This window comes from Neofelis nebulosa, chromosome 5 (assembly GCF_028018385.1).
Source record: "Neofelis nebulosa isolate mNeoNeb1 chromosome 5, mNeoNeb1.pri, whole genome shotgun sequence".
NCBI classification, from domain to species: domain Eukaryota; kingdom Metazoa; phylum Chordata; class Mammalia; order Carnivora; family Felidae; genus Neofelis; species Neofelis nebulosa.
The window spans coordinates 79,820,457-79,835,353 of NC_080786.1; the positions used below are offsets into that span (position 1 = coordinate 79,820,457).

General features: G+C 39.3%; 1 protein-coding gene across 6 annotated transcripts in view; it reads left to right on the top strand.

Moving 5' to 3' along the window:
• Nucleotides 1-14,897, top strand: part of LPP (LIM domain containing preferred translocation partner in lipoma) — a 682,444-nt gene that overhangs the window by 344,342 nt on the left and 323,205 nt on the right. The window lies entirely within an intron of this gene.

Below are 14,897 nucleotides of genomic sequence, written 5' to 3' on the forward strand. Positions count from 1 at the left end.
AATAAAATGTGGGAAAATTCCATCTGAGAAGAAAAACAGATCTTCATTTGCACTGTCCATGTTTAGAAGATACGGTTTATTTTGAATTAGTCTGTACCTGTCGGAGAACTTCAACAGTTCAAGAACAATGAGATGGGGGTGGAGGAGTGGTTAGCTGACTCAGAAGGTGCATGCCAAGAGTTTGATGACGGGCAATTAATTTTTAGATTGTATATAATTGCATCTCAATAACATTTATACCTCCTCCTTTTTTTTTTAGAAGGTTATGCTTCTGTTTGCGTCCTATGTGACAAATCATAATAAAGTTAAATTTTAATCTTTGTTTTGAGTGCCATGAAAATGTAACATTTTTCCGAGTGGAAATTTAGGCCGAAAATATACCTTGGATCACGACTGTACAAAACTGTCACACAGAAATGTCCATTTCACCTACCCCAGTGTAAGAATGTGCTCCTAGTGTGTACCTTAGGTTAGCCCCTGGCAGTGATGGAGCTGAGCAAGCGGCTCCTGCTGAACACCATGCAGAAGCCAGCCCCTGCCCGGGAGACTGGGGTGGGTGAGGGGTTATCTATGATGCCTTGGCCGTGGTCTCTGGGGTAGCCTTTAACTGATTTATTTGCCAGACCTTGATGAGTCCTGGGCTCCGAGGTGCTTGTGTGTTACATTGCACAGCATCACTCCATCCAGGCCTTGGTTTAAAGAGAAATGCACAAGGCTGACTCCTGATGTTCTTCTTTTTTCAACAGCATCTTAGTGGAAATGATTAGCTCTGTGTCCACACAGAAGCACACATCACATTTGCAAAGTTAAAGAGCTTTCTTGCCTGGACTGGTTTCCTTATTTCTTTCATCTTCTCCCACTGTTTAAATATCTGTTTTGGTGGTAGCCTTGCTCTGAAACCCCATGGCCCTCCCCTACCTTTTTTTTCAATTTAAGAAATTGAAAATTTAAGAAATTTTTTTCAATTAAGAAAATAAACAGCAGAGTACAAATCCAGCTACATATATATGTATATATGTGTGTGTTTGTGTATATATATATATATATGCACATATACGTATATATATATGTACATGTATATATGTGTGTATATATACACGCATATATATGTACATATATGTATATATGTATATATGTACATATATAAGTATATATGTACATATAAGTGTGTATATACACACACATATATTTATGTGTTTATTATGTATGTATTATGTATTTATTATTATTATTTTTTGCTTAAGGTGATTAGACTTTACCGTTATAAGTACATATGAAAATTACATTTTAGGCATATCTCTGCTAAGATATTGTCATTGTCCATTTTGATACCCATTTCTTATATGCTGTATAGCCAAACTAAAGTATAATGGTGATAATGATGGGTGTCATTAGACAGAAGGTTGGAGGTGGTTAATAACCAGTTCTACATATCACCATTTGTCACGGTGAATAACTGGTCTGTTCTCCACACAAAATATCACACTGGAGTATAACTGTTAAGGTTCTTTTCACACTGTGGAAAAACTACCAGGAAAGTCATACATTGCCTTTCGGTGAATATATTAAGTCCCAGTTTAAAACTGTAATTTGTGGTGTTTCATAGTTTGAGCATACCTATTTCCTTATAAAACTCTAAGCTGGAATTTTATTGAAATAAAAGATACCAATTGGGCACAGACTTCTGTTGAACCAGCAGGTAATAGTTTTAATTTGTAAGTGCAGACAGGGCCCCTTGTGAATTTTGGAAGGTGTTTCTCGGCTTGGTCCCTGGGTCCTCACCCAAATGTCCTAAACTGTGGAGTCATATTGGAGTCCAAGGCCATACAAGGGAATTGGAGTGCATTTTGCTGTACTGAATCACACATTACTTAAGTAAAGTAAAACATCTTATAACTTTATTCACAGAATATTCCTTACTGAGATAACCTGAAAGTGTGTAATGCCTTAAGCTTGAACAGCAAAGAAGTAATTGTGAGAAATACCAGACTATGAAGTCCTTGAGGCAGGATTACCTTTTGTTTCCTGACATATAAGGGACTGACAAATTCATATTTACTGAATAAATGAGAAATGTTGTCATCAAGTTCAGTAATGATGTAAGTATCCATACCCTACAGGTCTGTCAGATAATCCCATCTGGATTTGACTTTGGGCTAGTGCATGGTAAAGGTAGAGCTGCTTTCTAATTTTTCCAGAGTGAATATGTATTTACATCAATACAAAATATGTTCAACTGAGGCAAATGACTTTTGTGAAAGACAGCTGAACGATGGCTGTTGATTCAGCTAACGTTTCAATACTATACTATTCTGTTATTTTGGGGATGGTATAAAAATTAAACATCAAGTTGTATTCTGTATCCTCTATAGAATTGCTGAATATATTACTCAGTGTTTCCTAACACAAAGATCAATGTGATAAATTCTTTGAATTCAGCGATAGGAGACAAAAGTTACCTAACTGATGAACTGATAGATATTTCCTTTCTTCAGGAAAAAAAAATGCAGGATTATCATATGACTCTTTTTGCTTGGGCTTCTGTGATTCATCTTCTCCTTCCTTTACCACATCAGGTTTCTGATATCTCCTGACCAGTATTTGAAATGTCATAAATAAATGCCAGTTATAGGCCATTTCAAAACTAATTAATTCCCTAAATCTAATTCATGCTTTTTTAATGAAAATAAGCTTTGAATCTGTGTACATATATGTGCCTGTAAACACCCACAAAATATGTAAACTTCAGAGTTTTTAAAAAGAGGTGGTTTAATTCTAAGTGGATTCTTTGCTTATATTGGTAGTAAACACTGGTTCCATTAGAGTAACATACTCTTTTGGTATAAATAAAATATGAGACTTAAAGTGGGCTAAAGAGATAGAATATTTATTTGTCTCTCTCTTTTTTTTAATGTTTATTTATTTTTGAGAGAGAGAGAGAGAGAGAGAGAGAGAGGGCATGAACGGGGGAGGGGCAGAGAGAGAGGGAGACACAGAATTCTAAGCAGCTCCAGGCTCCGAGCTGTCAGCACAGAGCCTGCCACGGGGCTCGAACCCACAAACTGTGAGGTCATGAGCTGAGCCAAAGTTGGACGCTTAACCAACTGAGCCACCAGGCACCCCATTATTTGTCTCTTTTAAGAAATGTGGAATTTCTTGAAACTTGAAGTACTTGTAGCCATGTGCACAAGACCATTACCTGAATCATTGTGAAATGTCTTGAACTCTTTTTTTTATATTGGACCACTTATATGAAAATAGTGGAGAATACTGCTTCCTAGATGCTGCTAGATGTGCTAAGCTCCTTAGCAGTAAGGAATCTTCTTGGCTCTCTCTGCCACCCAACCTACACAGAGTGATGTTTTACTTCCCAAATGGCCAACTTATGTTAAATTGATCCTTACCCAGGCAGTCAAAGTGAGGAAACAGTTTTTATAAACAGCATCCTGGATGACATAATATTCTATGTAATATTAATTTTAGGGCTCCTTTTCTCATCAGCCAACCCAGCATAGCTAAAAGTTATGATGTTCAACTCTGTTTATGGGGAAATCTATTTTAGCAGTCACTTGTAGATCAGACCTCACAACCAGCAAGGGAAGAAAAAAGAGGGAGGATTAGAGTGGTCTGTTTGCAGCTATGTTAGAACAAGTTTCCTGGAGCTCCTTCTGAAGGAAGGGTATGAATGGAGATGTGTCATTCAGGCCATCACTTCTCTACCATTATCCATCATATTCGATGAGCAAAAGAGAAAGAAATAATGGGAATTATGGCTGGAGCCATGAGAAAAGGACTAAAATGTATCGTGAAAACTGGGACTCCTAGAGAATGGCTTTGTGAGAGGGTAAATGGGATTCAAGAAGGCGGTGGCCATTGTATATGATTTTCCAAGAACTGCTTGGAGTTTCTCTCTCTTATTCATTGATTGATTTCTTCACTCATTTATTCACTTTTTTCCCCCTTTTAACCATTGATTACTGAATTGAACATAAAATTTCTGTTGAATTGTTGAAAAATATTAAAGAAGACCTAAGTGAGTAGAGAGACATCCTGTGTTCATTGCTTGGAAGATGTAATATTAAGATGGCGTGCTCCCCCAATTGTTCTACAGGTTCAAAGCAATCCCTATCAGAATTCCACTTTTCTTCTTTGTAGAAGTTGACAAGCACATTCTAAAATACATATAAAAATTTAAGGGACCAAGAATGGCCAAATTAATCTTGAAATAGAAAAGTAAAAGACTCACACTTCCCACTTTCAAAACCTTACTTCAAAGCTATAAGAATCAAGCCGTGTGGTACTGGCATGAGTATACCTGTAGATCAGTGGGCTGGGATCGAGAGTCTAGAAACAAACCTTTACTTTTATGGCCTCCTGATTTTCAACAGGGGTGCAAAGACATTCATGGGGAAAGAATACTTTTTCAACTGGATATCCACATGCAAAAGAATGAAGTTGGATCTGTACCTCAGATCACATACAAAAGTTAACTTACTTTGGATCAAAGACATAAATATAAGAGCTAAAACTATAAAATTCTTAGAGAAAATATAGGAGTGATCTTCATGACCTTGAATTAGTAACACCAAAAGCACACACATTTGAAGGAAAAAAAATAGATACATTGGACTTCTTTGAAAGTAGACACTTGTGTGCCTCAGGTGACACCATCAAGAAAGTGAACAAGCAACCTATGAACTGGGAGAAGACGTTTGCAAGTCATATGTCTGATATAGCCTATGTTAAGACTCTTACAACTCCAGGAAAAGGCAGATAACCCAATTAAAAAACAGAGGATCTGAATAGATATTTCTCTAAAGATCCAGAAGAAGCTAGCACACCTAGGGAAAGATGCTTGATGTCATTAGTCATCCAGGAAATGATCAAATGAAACTACAATGAGTTACCCCTTCATACACACTTAGATGGTTGTAAACAAAAATACAGTAACACTTGTTGGCAAGGATGTAGTGAAATTGGAACTGACATTCATTGCTAGTTGATTGTAAGACAGTGCAGCCACTTTGGGAAAAGTCTAGCAGTTTCTCAAAAGATATGACATAGAACTATCATGAGACCAAGAAATTCTATTCCTATTATATTCAAGATGAGTTAAACATATATCCACATAAAAACCTGTACATAAGTGTGCATGGGAGCATTATTTGTAATAGCTCCAAAGTGGAAACAACTTAAATATCAATCAGTTGATGAATGAATAAACAAAAGGTGGCATATCCATAAAGTTGAATATTATTTAGCTATAAAATGGAATGAAATACTGACACATGCTGTAACTATGGATGGACCTTGAAAGCATTGCTCTATAGGAAAGAAGCTGGACACAAGAGACTTTGTATTGTATGATCCCATTTATATGAATAGGCAAATCTATAGACACAGAAATATTCGTTACTGGTGGCTGGGTGGTGGGGAGAATAGGGAGTGACTACTAATATGTACAGGAGTTGTTTTGGGAATGATTAAAATATTCTGGAATTAGGTGGAATTAGCCAATGGTATTGATTTCACAGTCTTTGAATATGTTAAGAACCAGTGATTTTACATTTTTGAAGTAGATTTTATGGTATGTGGATGCTGTCTTAATTGAAAATATTTTTTTAAAGCTCTGTGTTGAGCAGTATGCCTGGAATACAAGTATAAAATTGTGCATGGCCCCTGCCTTAAATAAGTTCACCATCTATTGGGAAAATCCAGACTGACAATTACAGCAGAGAATCCATCCTAGGGAAGAAGCATGTACAGGCTAGCTCTAGAGAGCAGAATAAGGATCGGTATTTAGAAGCAAAGTGGTCAGCAATACAGTGTAAGGACAATGCCTTTCTAATAGTAAGGGCAGTTAAAGTTCAAAGTAGCTTGCCTTAGAAGATAGCAAGTTTGCCTTCACTGGGGGCATTTGGAATGATACTCTGGCATTGGCCAAGTGCATTTTTTAAGCTTTCTGAACCTCATTTATTAATCTTGGTTAATAACATATCTCAGAGTTGACATGAGGATCACATGAAGTAATGGGTGTGTGTCTAACGTGTGAATACACTATCTTGCACGTAACACTGTGATCACTGCCATTCCCCCCACCATCATCATTATCAAATGAATTTTGGCAAGAATTCTGGAAAGGAATTCAGGCAACAGATGGGAAAAATTGATTTGAATGATGCTAGTATTTCATGGTACTCGTATTCTTGGTTGCAAGGCTTGGAGTTTTCTGTTCCCTGATATAAAATTTGGAAAGAAGTACAAAAGACCTTGATTCTATTCCAGGTCCCTAAATTGACTATTTCTGTTTCTAAGACAAACTACTCAGCCTCAATAATGGCTTTGTGCTGTTTGCCATGATAGCTAGTACAGATGTGTGATTTATTAGCATTGTTACTGACAAGAATCTCCAGTGACCTTGGAAGACGGCCTTTGTGACTATCAGTAGAACTCTGGTTGACACTGGGAAGGGTTGTAGGTGAGACAGTGTGAGGGTCAAGCAGAAGGAGACCACTTCCTTGATTTTGCAAAGAACATGTCATCCCTTGAAAAGAAACAAGTGGAACAACTTGTTTAGACCTCTGGAAACAATTATTTAAGATGTGTTAAGAGGTCCAGAATTTCCGTGATTGGCCAGGACATCTAGTGGATAGTTACTACCTCTCTCTGGGTCTGTTTCAATATCTATCTGTAAATTGGACCTGAGGAATGATGTCGTTTCTTATGGTGATTCTAGCTTTGAGTTGCCATGGCTTTTGCCCCACATAAAAGAAAAAACTCTATTGATTTTCCCGTCCTTTTATTACTTAGTTATAGGCAATTTTTCTTTAAGATTAGAGTTGAAGTTGATAGAAGTCACTGTGTGCAGGCAGAGGGAAGTTTCTGCAAACTGAAAGACAGAGTTTATGTGTTTTTCTTTAAGATAATTTGAACCCAAATTCATGGTGTTCGAGATGATTTGGAACCTATCTCATAGCCTTTGAGATTATTTGGAAGACAGTACGTTGCTGTCCTCTATCCTTTGTCCGGTCCTTTTGGTTATTTCTGTGGCTTCTAATGCATAGACTGGAAAGCCAGAATTAGAGCAATAACCAGTCTTGTCCTTTCATCTGACATGTGCATGAATCATCAACATCTGTTTCTGTGCATTACACCATAATCCCTCTTGTAATTGAGCAAGGTTCACTTTAAAAACAAAAATCATGACTTATGAACTTGTCACAATTTAATAAGCCTCTCATTGGACTCTTGGTATAATTTGTTCTTATTATATCTCTCGATTGCAGAGACTAAAGCATGTAAAACTATGGTTAAGTTACTGTTTGTCCTTCAGAATGCCCTGGAGGGCTTGTTACACACAGGTAGCTGGACTCACACCCCGACCCCAAAATTTCTCCAGTGGGGCCCAAGAATTTGCATTTCAAGAAATGCTCAAATGGTTCTGTAGTTGGGACCACACTTTGAGAACCTTCAAAGCTGCTTGTCAACCAAATGTTTTGTAAATAGCACCTTCTTCCTCCTTTCTTTCATCTCTACAGCTGTATTAAGGCTCTGCCCTTGTCAACAACAGACACTAGCCTGACGTCTTCAGTTCCTACGTAGGAAACCCTTACTCAGAGAAATGTCTTTGTCTGGCTACATAGTAAGTTGACAGAACCTACAAGATTTGTATTGTTGTCGTTCATCAAGCATGATCTGCAACTGCGATTCTTGGACTGAGCATTTAGATTTAGAAAACTAGAGTTCCACTTGTAGCTTGGCCATGTTTGGAAGCGTGAATTCAGTTATTTTATCTCTCTGAACCTCATTTTTATTACCCATGATATGAATACATTCTCTGCCTACCATCTATGTTTCTGTGAGTAGTTGATGGCATACTGTGCATTGAAGTACTTTGTAAACTATGAAATGATATACAAATATTTTTTTCAACCTCATCCCAGTTATGAGATGCAGTATCTTGCTAAACATAATGTATTTTATGATAAGCATATCCTTCCCCCACTCATCTAGGGTAAATACCAACTTTGCTAACTTCTCAGGAGGAAGTAGTACAGTATAAACTTGCCACCTTTTGCATAGAATTCTTTCATTTCTTTCCTACATTGAGTTATTTCCTATTTTGCTTTCAAAGGAAGCAATTAGAACTTGTCATTTAACTATTTCTGCATCTGAATACATACATGTATGGGAGATGTAGTCACATGTATATTCACATTATGAATTTTTCTCCTAGTATCCTGGTAAGATACCCTAACAAGTCACATTCATTAAGAATAAAATAAGTGAGTTGCTATTTTGCTAGAAATTAATCTCTTTTTTTTGGCATTTGCCATGGAAAGAAAACTGAGTTGTGCCAGGAGAAATGGATTCTCCTCCCAGTTCTGCAATTAACAGGTTGTGTAAAATAAGTCAGTTCCTCTCTCTAAGCCTCAGGTCCCCATTTGTAAATGATGTTAGTTCTTACTCATTCCTTCCACTCTCAATGTCTATGATGTTGCAGTTATAAGGCAGCTTTTAAATGATGTCTCTCATTTTCTTGAGACACTCCGAGGGAGTACGCATGTTGACTTGATTCTATTCTAGTAGAATAGAATCTTTCATGCTTGAGGCCTAACTGACATTTGCTTTTGCCTTGATGCAGTAAAACTCCTCCATACCTTTCCTTTAGGATACGGCTGGTCCCTGTGGAGACCTCTCTAGGTTTCTTAAGGCTATATTTCTGTTGGTGTGCTTGGAAATAGAAGAAGAAGATTATGGTTTTTTTTGCTTCCTTGGATGGATTTGTCAGGGGTGGGGGGTTGGCAAGGCTTTCGTGTTTTTAGTGAGCTTTTCTCTTCAGTAGTATTCAGAGGATCTCCCTTATTAACACATAGTAAAAAGTATTAGTTCTATGTTGTTGTGCAACAAATTGTTTAAAAACCTGGCAGCTTAAAAAACACATTTTCTGATGTTTTTCCATGGGCTAGAAATCTGGGCACAGTTTAGCTGAACCATCAGTTATCTTCCAAGTCTGCAATCAGGGTATTGTCCCAGAGTCTCATCTCAGGGCTCGATTGGGGAATGATTTGCTTCTAAGCTCAGGGAGTTATTGCCAGGTTCAGCTTTACCTGGGTTGTTGGACAGAGGGCCTTAGCTTTTAGCTGCCTGTTGGTTGGGGACTGCTCTCAGCTCCTCACCGTATGGACCTCTTCAATATGGCAACTCATTACATCAAAGCATGGAAGCTTGGAAGGCAATAGGTAGAGTGTGTTCATAAGATGTAAGTCATACTCATCTGTGACCTAATCTTGGAAGTGACATCCCATCACATTTACTGCATCCTTTTTGTTAGAAGTAAGTGATTAGGATCAGACCCCACTCAGGATGAGGGGATTATGCAAGGCTGTGAATATAAAGTGGGAATCATCAGTGGCCATTTTGGAAACCTGCCTACTACAGAACAAGATAGAATTAGACTTATCATCTGCAGGGATGTAGCACAAACATCAATTCACTTGTGGAATCTGGTGGATGTGTGAAGTTAAGGGGTGGAGAGAGCAGGTGAGATATCAGGAGAAGAATGCAACCAAGAAGATGTAAGCGGTTATGAAGGCTCCAACAGATGTAGGAGGAATTGCACACTCTGAGAACATTAGAGCTGGATTGGGTTTGGAGATCTTTTGATCTATTTTCTCAAAGAATCCAAGGCTTATAGAGGGTCACAGTGATGGTAGCTGAGCGAAGAATTGGGCTGAAGTCCTCAAACCCCTTTCTTCAGATTGTCAGCTTGTTATTATGGAAATACCTCTGAACTGGGAGTAAAGAGATTTGTTCTTGTAACTTTTGATTTGCTTGTGAGTAGCTGTGTGACCTGGATCAAGTTACTTCCTTGAGTTATGGTTACTCAGTCTATATGAAGCTATCATTTGTTCATGTATATTTATGTGCCTCATGAACACATTAGCTCTTGTTTGTGAAAATCCTTTATAAACTATATAAAATTCTTTATAAACTATATATATTATTCTTTATCAGCCTTTAGAAAAAAAGCATGTGTTTTGCTGAAATTAATGACCTAAGTTTGAGGCAAGCAAGCACCTCCTCCTGCCACAAAACATGAGTATTAGTTCATTGAAATACAGATAATTGTATCTTTTTCTATGTCAGTGTAAGTCATCTATCGGTACGTGATGAACTACCCAAAAACATAGCACTGTTTATTTTACTCATGAATCTCCAACTTTGGTAGTGTTCCATGAGGATGGCTTATCCCTGCTCTGGGAAACCAGCTCAGATCACTTGGCTTGCGGGTGGAAAATTCACTTTTAGCTTAGATGAGTAATGACCAGTGTTTGTTACCAGGAGCTTGGCTGGAGCTGTGCATCTGGAACCATGGTTTCTTTCCATGTGCATCTTCCACAGGCCGGTGGGGCTTCCTCATAACCTGATGGCCGAGGATCACAATCACAAGGGCAGATGTCGCCCAAAGGGATGGTAGACATACATGCATTTTTTATGACTTAGTGTCATATAGTGTCATTTCCACTGTAGGGTGTTTTTTGAGGTAGTCACAAAGACTCACATAAGCTCAAGGACAGAGGACACAGACTCCACCTTTGGATGGGGTTGTGGCAAGGTTCTATACGAACATGTGTGCAAGAGATACTGTTGTGGCCATCTTTAGAAAATACAGTCTGCCATTGTGTTGTATTATATTCTATCATGCCATAGTTTATCATATCATATCATATCAGAATGGTTTATGTTATATTGGTTTCTATTATTAAGTACTTATTACGTGCCAGACACGTTGGCAGTTCTGTAAGTCTCTTAGAGTTCACTTAATTTACACAGCAACCCTGTGCATTAGTTGTTATTCCCGTTTTCACAGATGCGGAAACCAAAGATGTTCATTTTAAGTCAGTTGTCTAAGGTCAAACCAGCTCGTAAGTTGCAGAGTTCAGATTTAAATCCAGTTGATCTAATTCTGGAGCCCCTACATTCAACCCCTCTGCCAGATTGCTTCTATGTTTTTCTCTGTATCTATATTTCAAATCACGCCCTTCCCATTCTCTTACCTGCACTTTCTGCACCCCCGTCTTCATCTGTCAATGTGAGCAAGAGTGAGTGGACAGAGCGGCAGACTGATTAGGGAGGAATCACATGCAGGAAGTAATACCTTTGGAAAGGATGGACCTGAGCCTGTCCTTAGGCACTCCAGGGGTTAGTGCTAGGAGCCCCCAAGAAAGGAAGCCACATGTCACTGGTTCTGTTCAGAGTTTACAGTGGCTGTGATTGTGCCTTTAATTTAAAAAGACATGTAAGAGTCTAAGGAAATCCAGGGAGAAGAGCTAAGTAAGAAGAGGTAGATCAAAAGGAAAGAAAGAAAGAAGAGAGAAAGAAAGAAAGAAAGAAAGAAAGAAAGAAAGAAAGAAAGAAAGAAAGAAAGAAAGAAAGAAAGAAAGAAAGAAAGAAAGAAAGAAAAAAGAGAAAGAAAATGGGAACAGGGCCAATATTTGAAAACTAACGGAGTTGAGAGGTGTCTATCCTTATCGCACAGAAGTTCAGCTCTGGAATCTCACTGGATGATCTGTCTAATAAATTAAATCCTACTTGTTTCTATATTGGGATTATTATTATTATTATTATTATTTTTTTTTACCAGAGTCCACCTCACAAATTGAGAAAATCACAATTAGGTTTTGTGCCAGTGAGTGTCTGTTTTAAAAACTTATTTATTCATTGAATTGTGTACTTCCATTTAACCAGCAATTGTGAGGCCCCTACTGAATGCAGGACACTGCAGATTAAAATCAAGGGAGCGCAGTTTTTACCTTTGCCCACCCCACAAGGGACTTCTAATGTAGGCAACAGATGAGTAAACAGATGACAGGATATATAATAACTATAATGACGAGTGAATGAATAAATCTCTGTGAATTCACAGAGTAAGGTGCTCCAATCGCCTTCCAGAGAGATCAGAGGAAGCTTTTTAGAAGTGGCATTTAAGTCGATATATTAAGGAACTGGAAATAGTTCAGCCTGGTTGGAGCTCAGGGTATGTAGGGCAAGTGTCATGAGATAAGCCTGGAAAAGAAGGCAGGTAGATAGGTTTCTGCAAATACATCTCCTACTTCTGTCTTCCTGTCTGCCTGTACATACAGTAATGACTCAGTACCAGGAATCTCAGGCTACACTCAGCAAACATACGTAACATTGCATTTCTCTGTGATCCTTCTACCTATCTGTCCTCAGTGCAAATACCAGCAACACATCTGAAAACTGTCAGGATGGGGGCTGGAAAGTCTTATGTCCCATCAGGATCAAATCAAAGCAGTCCTAAGTCAGTGAGTCCGTTAGGGCCACCCTTCTTTCCTCCAGCCTCTCTTCTTCATAGGCTGCCAGGCCTGTAGCACTGTCATGCGGTAACACTCATGATTTGGAAGTGCTTTACTACACAAAGCACATTCACATTGTCTCTTGTTTCACTTAGCACATGTGAATTAGTTGTTAACTCATCTGAAATAGGACAAAACTGAGGCCCAGAAATGCGATGATTTAATTTCACCAAACGCACACACACACACACACACACACCACCACCACCACCAACAACAACAACAACAACCACCACCACCTAGAGAATCCAGTGGTTAAATTTGTTTCTTCTGCTTCTAGTACCTAAGTGGTCTTCCCATTAACTGGGAACTCTGTTCAAATGAACCCTGAACTGGAAACTTGGTGCATAAAGTGGCTTAATGGGTAGAACAGGTTTTTATGGGAATATGCACTTGGGGTTTTCTGGAGCTTTGCTGAGTACCATTCTGCTCACTCTGGAGGCCACTGTCAGGCATCCCTATCTCTAATGTGGAAACCAGTCCCCGTCCACTGTGGAAACTTTCCATGTCATGCCTCGGAGCTTCCAGGAAAGACCTAATGACCATTTTGTTGCCCAGAGTGGGAGTAATGTTGGAAGGGTGCCACCATGCTTGTGGGGTCAGCCTCACCATTCTCCCCCTGATCCAACCATGAGTTCCTGTGGATCAAAGCCAGGCCCATGAGAGAATAAAGGAGAGAATGAAAGAGCCGGAAGAGGGTGGAGGCAACATGGCACAGTGGACAGTGCCTATGAAATCTCATCTAAATCCTGCCCCTGACTTGTTACGTGATTTTTGCCAGGCAAGCGGACTTCCCTTCTTGTGCGCCAGCATTTCCGCTCACAGTACTGAGGATTTGGACCCCAGGTCCCTCAGGTTCTAATAGAAAATATCCCATGAGGTCTTCATTCCCTGAAGAAGGCACATAGCTTGTTCCAACTCAGACCCTAATAGGGGGATCAGCCCTACCGCTTAACACTGCCTTTCATGACCTGCTCTGGTAGATGTTCTGAAAGTGTCATATTTCATGAATAGAGGGAACTTGACCTGGTGAGTTGAGCAAGTTATCATCAGGCAGGAATTCAAGTGCTTACTCACTTTTTATCCCTGATTTGTTTCATTGTGTTTAGACGTTTCCTTACACTTCCTGCCTTATTTTGCTGCCTTAAATATGGGGATAATAAATGAGGAAACTCTTGGGGTGAAGAAGAGGGAGGGGAAAGACCGAATAGGAGGAGGGCTGCGGGTGTAAAAATTGCCAGCCCCTGTGTCTCTTGTTCTAGAAGAATCAGGATAGTTTGGATTCACATCTAGAAAGTGGCAAGAGGGGCAAGGTAGAAAGCAGGAGAGGCATAGCTGATGTTGATGGCAGAACTTTTTGTAAAATGCTGCATGTTTCAACTTGCCCTTGTCCCACTCTCCAGCATGGGAAGGGTCCTTGGAGGTCTTACGTTTCAAGTCCCCTGGTCTTACAGAGGAGGGCGTAGAGATCTGGCCGGGGACTGACTCTCCCATTCACATTGTTACTACGCATCCCTCTCATAGAATGCACACACTGGGAGGCAGTGGGTGCAAGGGCCAGGTGGTCCTAAGATGCCTCAGTACTAGTTTGGCCTGTTCTGGATTCACCTAAATACTCATTACTTTGCTTGACAGTAAAGATTAGATCTAGTTGGTAAGAAACCAAGACTCTTGCAGGAATGGCAGGAGATGAAACCCTCCGATCATGGCCATGATATTTTAACAGCGGGGGCCACTGTCATTCCTGGAACATATGTGGTTGATGTGTTTAGAGGCCTTGAATTTATGAAAATAATAATGAGATGTTCCAACACAAAGCGGTTTCCCATGTTAGCTGGCTGTCGGTGGACAGCTTAAGAGAAATCTATATTCCGTTGTTTTATTTTGTTGTCCTCATTATTGATTACATTGAGGGGCTGGATCATATTAAGATATGATTACAGTACCAGAATATATTAACTCTCCCTGTAAATTAAAGCTCCACATTATTAATTGAAATCCAGGAACAATATAAATTGATGGAGCCTCACTGTGTTGCTGCTACCTCTTCAAATCCCCCCCCCCTTTTTTTTGGCGGGGGGTAGCATGGATGTCTTCTAAAGGGATTAGAGGACGTTGGCTTGCCTGATAGCTCAGAAATCTGCAAATACGATTTTCTAAAAAACTGATTTTATATAGTTTATGTATTTTTGGTAGCTCCAAGCCTGACTGCCAGAACATTCTGCTTTATAGTAATGCTCTGGTTTTACCACTGAAAGCTGTAGCATTGTGCTTTATCTCATTATCTCCAGATTGCAGCATCTGAGATGTAGAAAGACTGATAAACCTAATAACTATAGACTCTGCTTACCTGAGACTGAGTAGCTCAGAGGCCTCCACTACCGCCCATTTCTCCTTGGGGAATAGGTTTATTTTTTTCAATAAAAATTAAGTTTATGCTCTCATGACCGCCTCACACCCTTTCTCCAAGTGGGTAAGAAACAAACATGCACAGGCTCACACATCTATTCTTGTTCC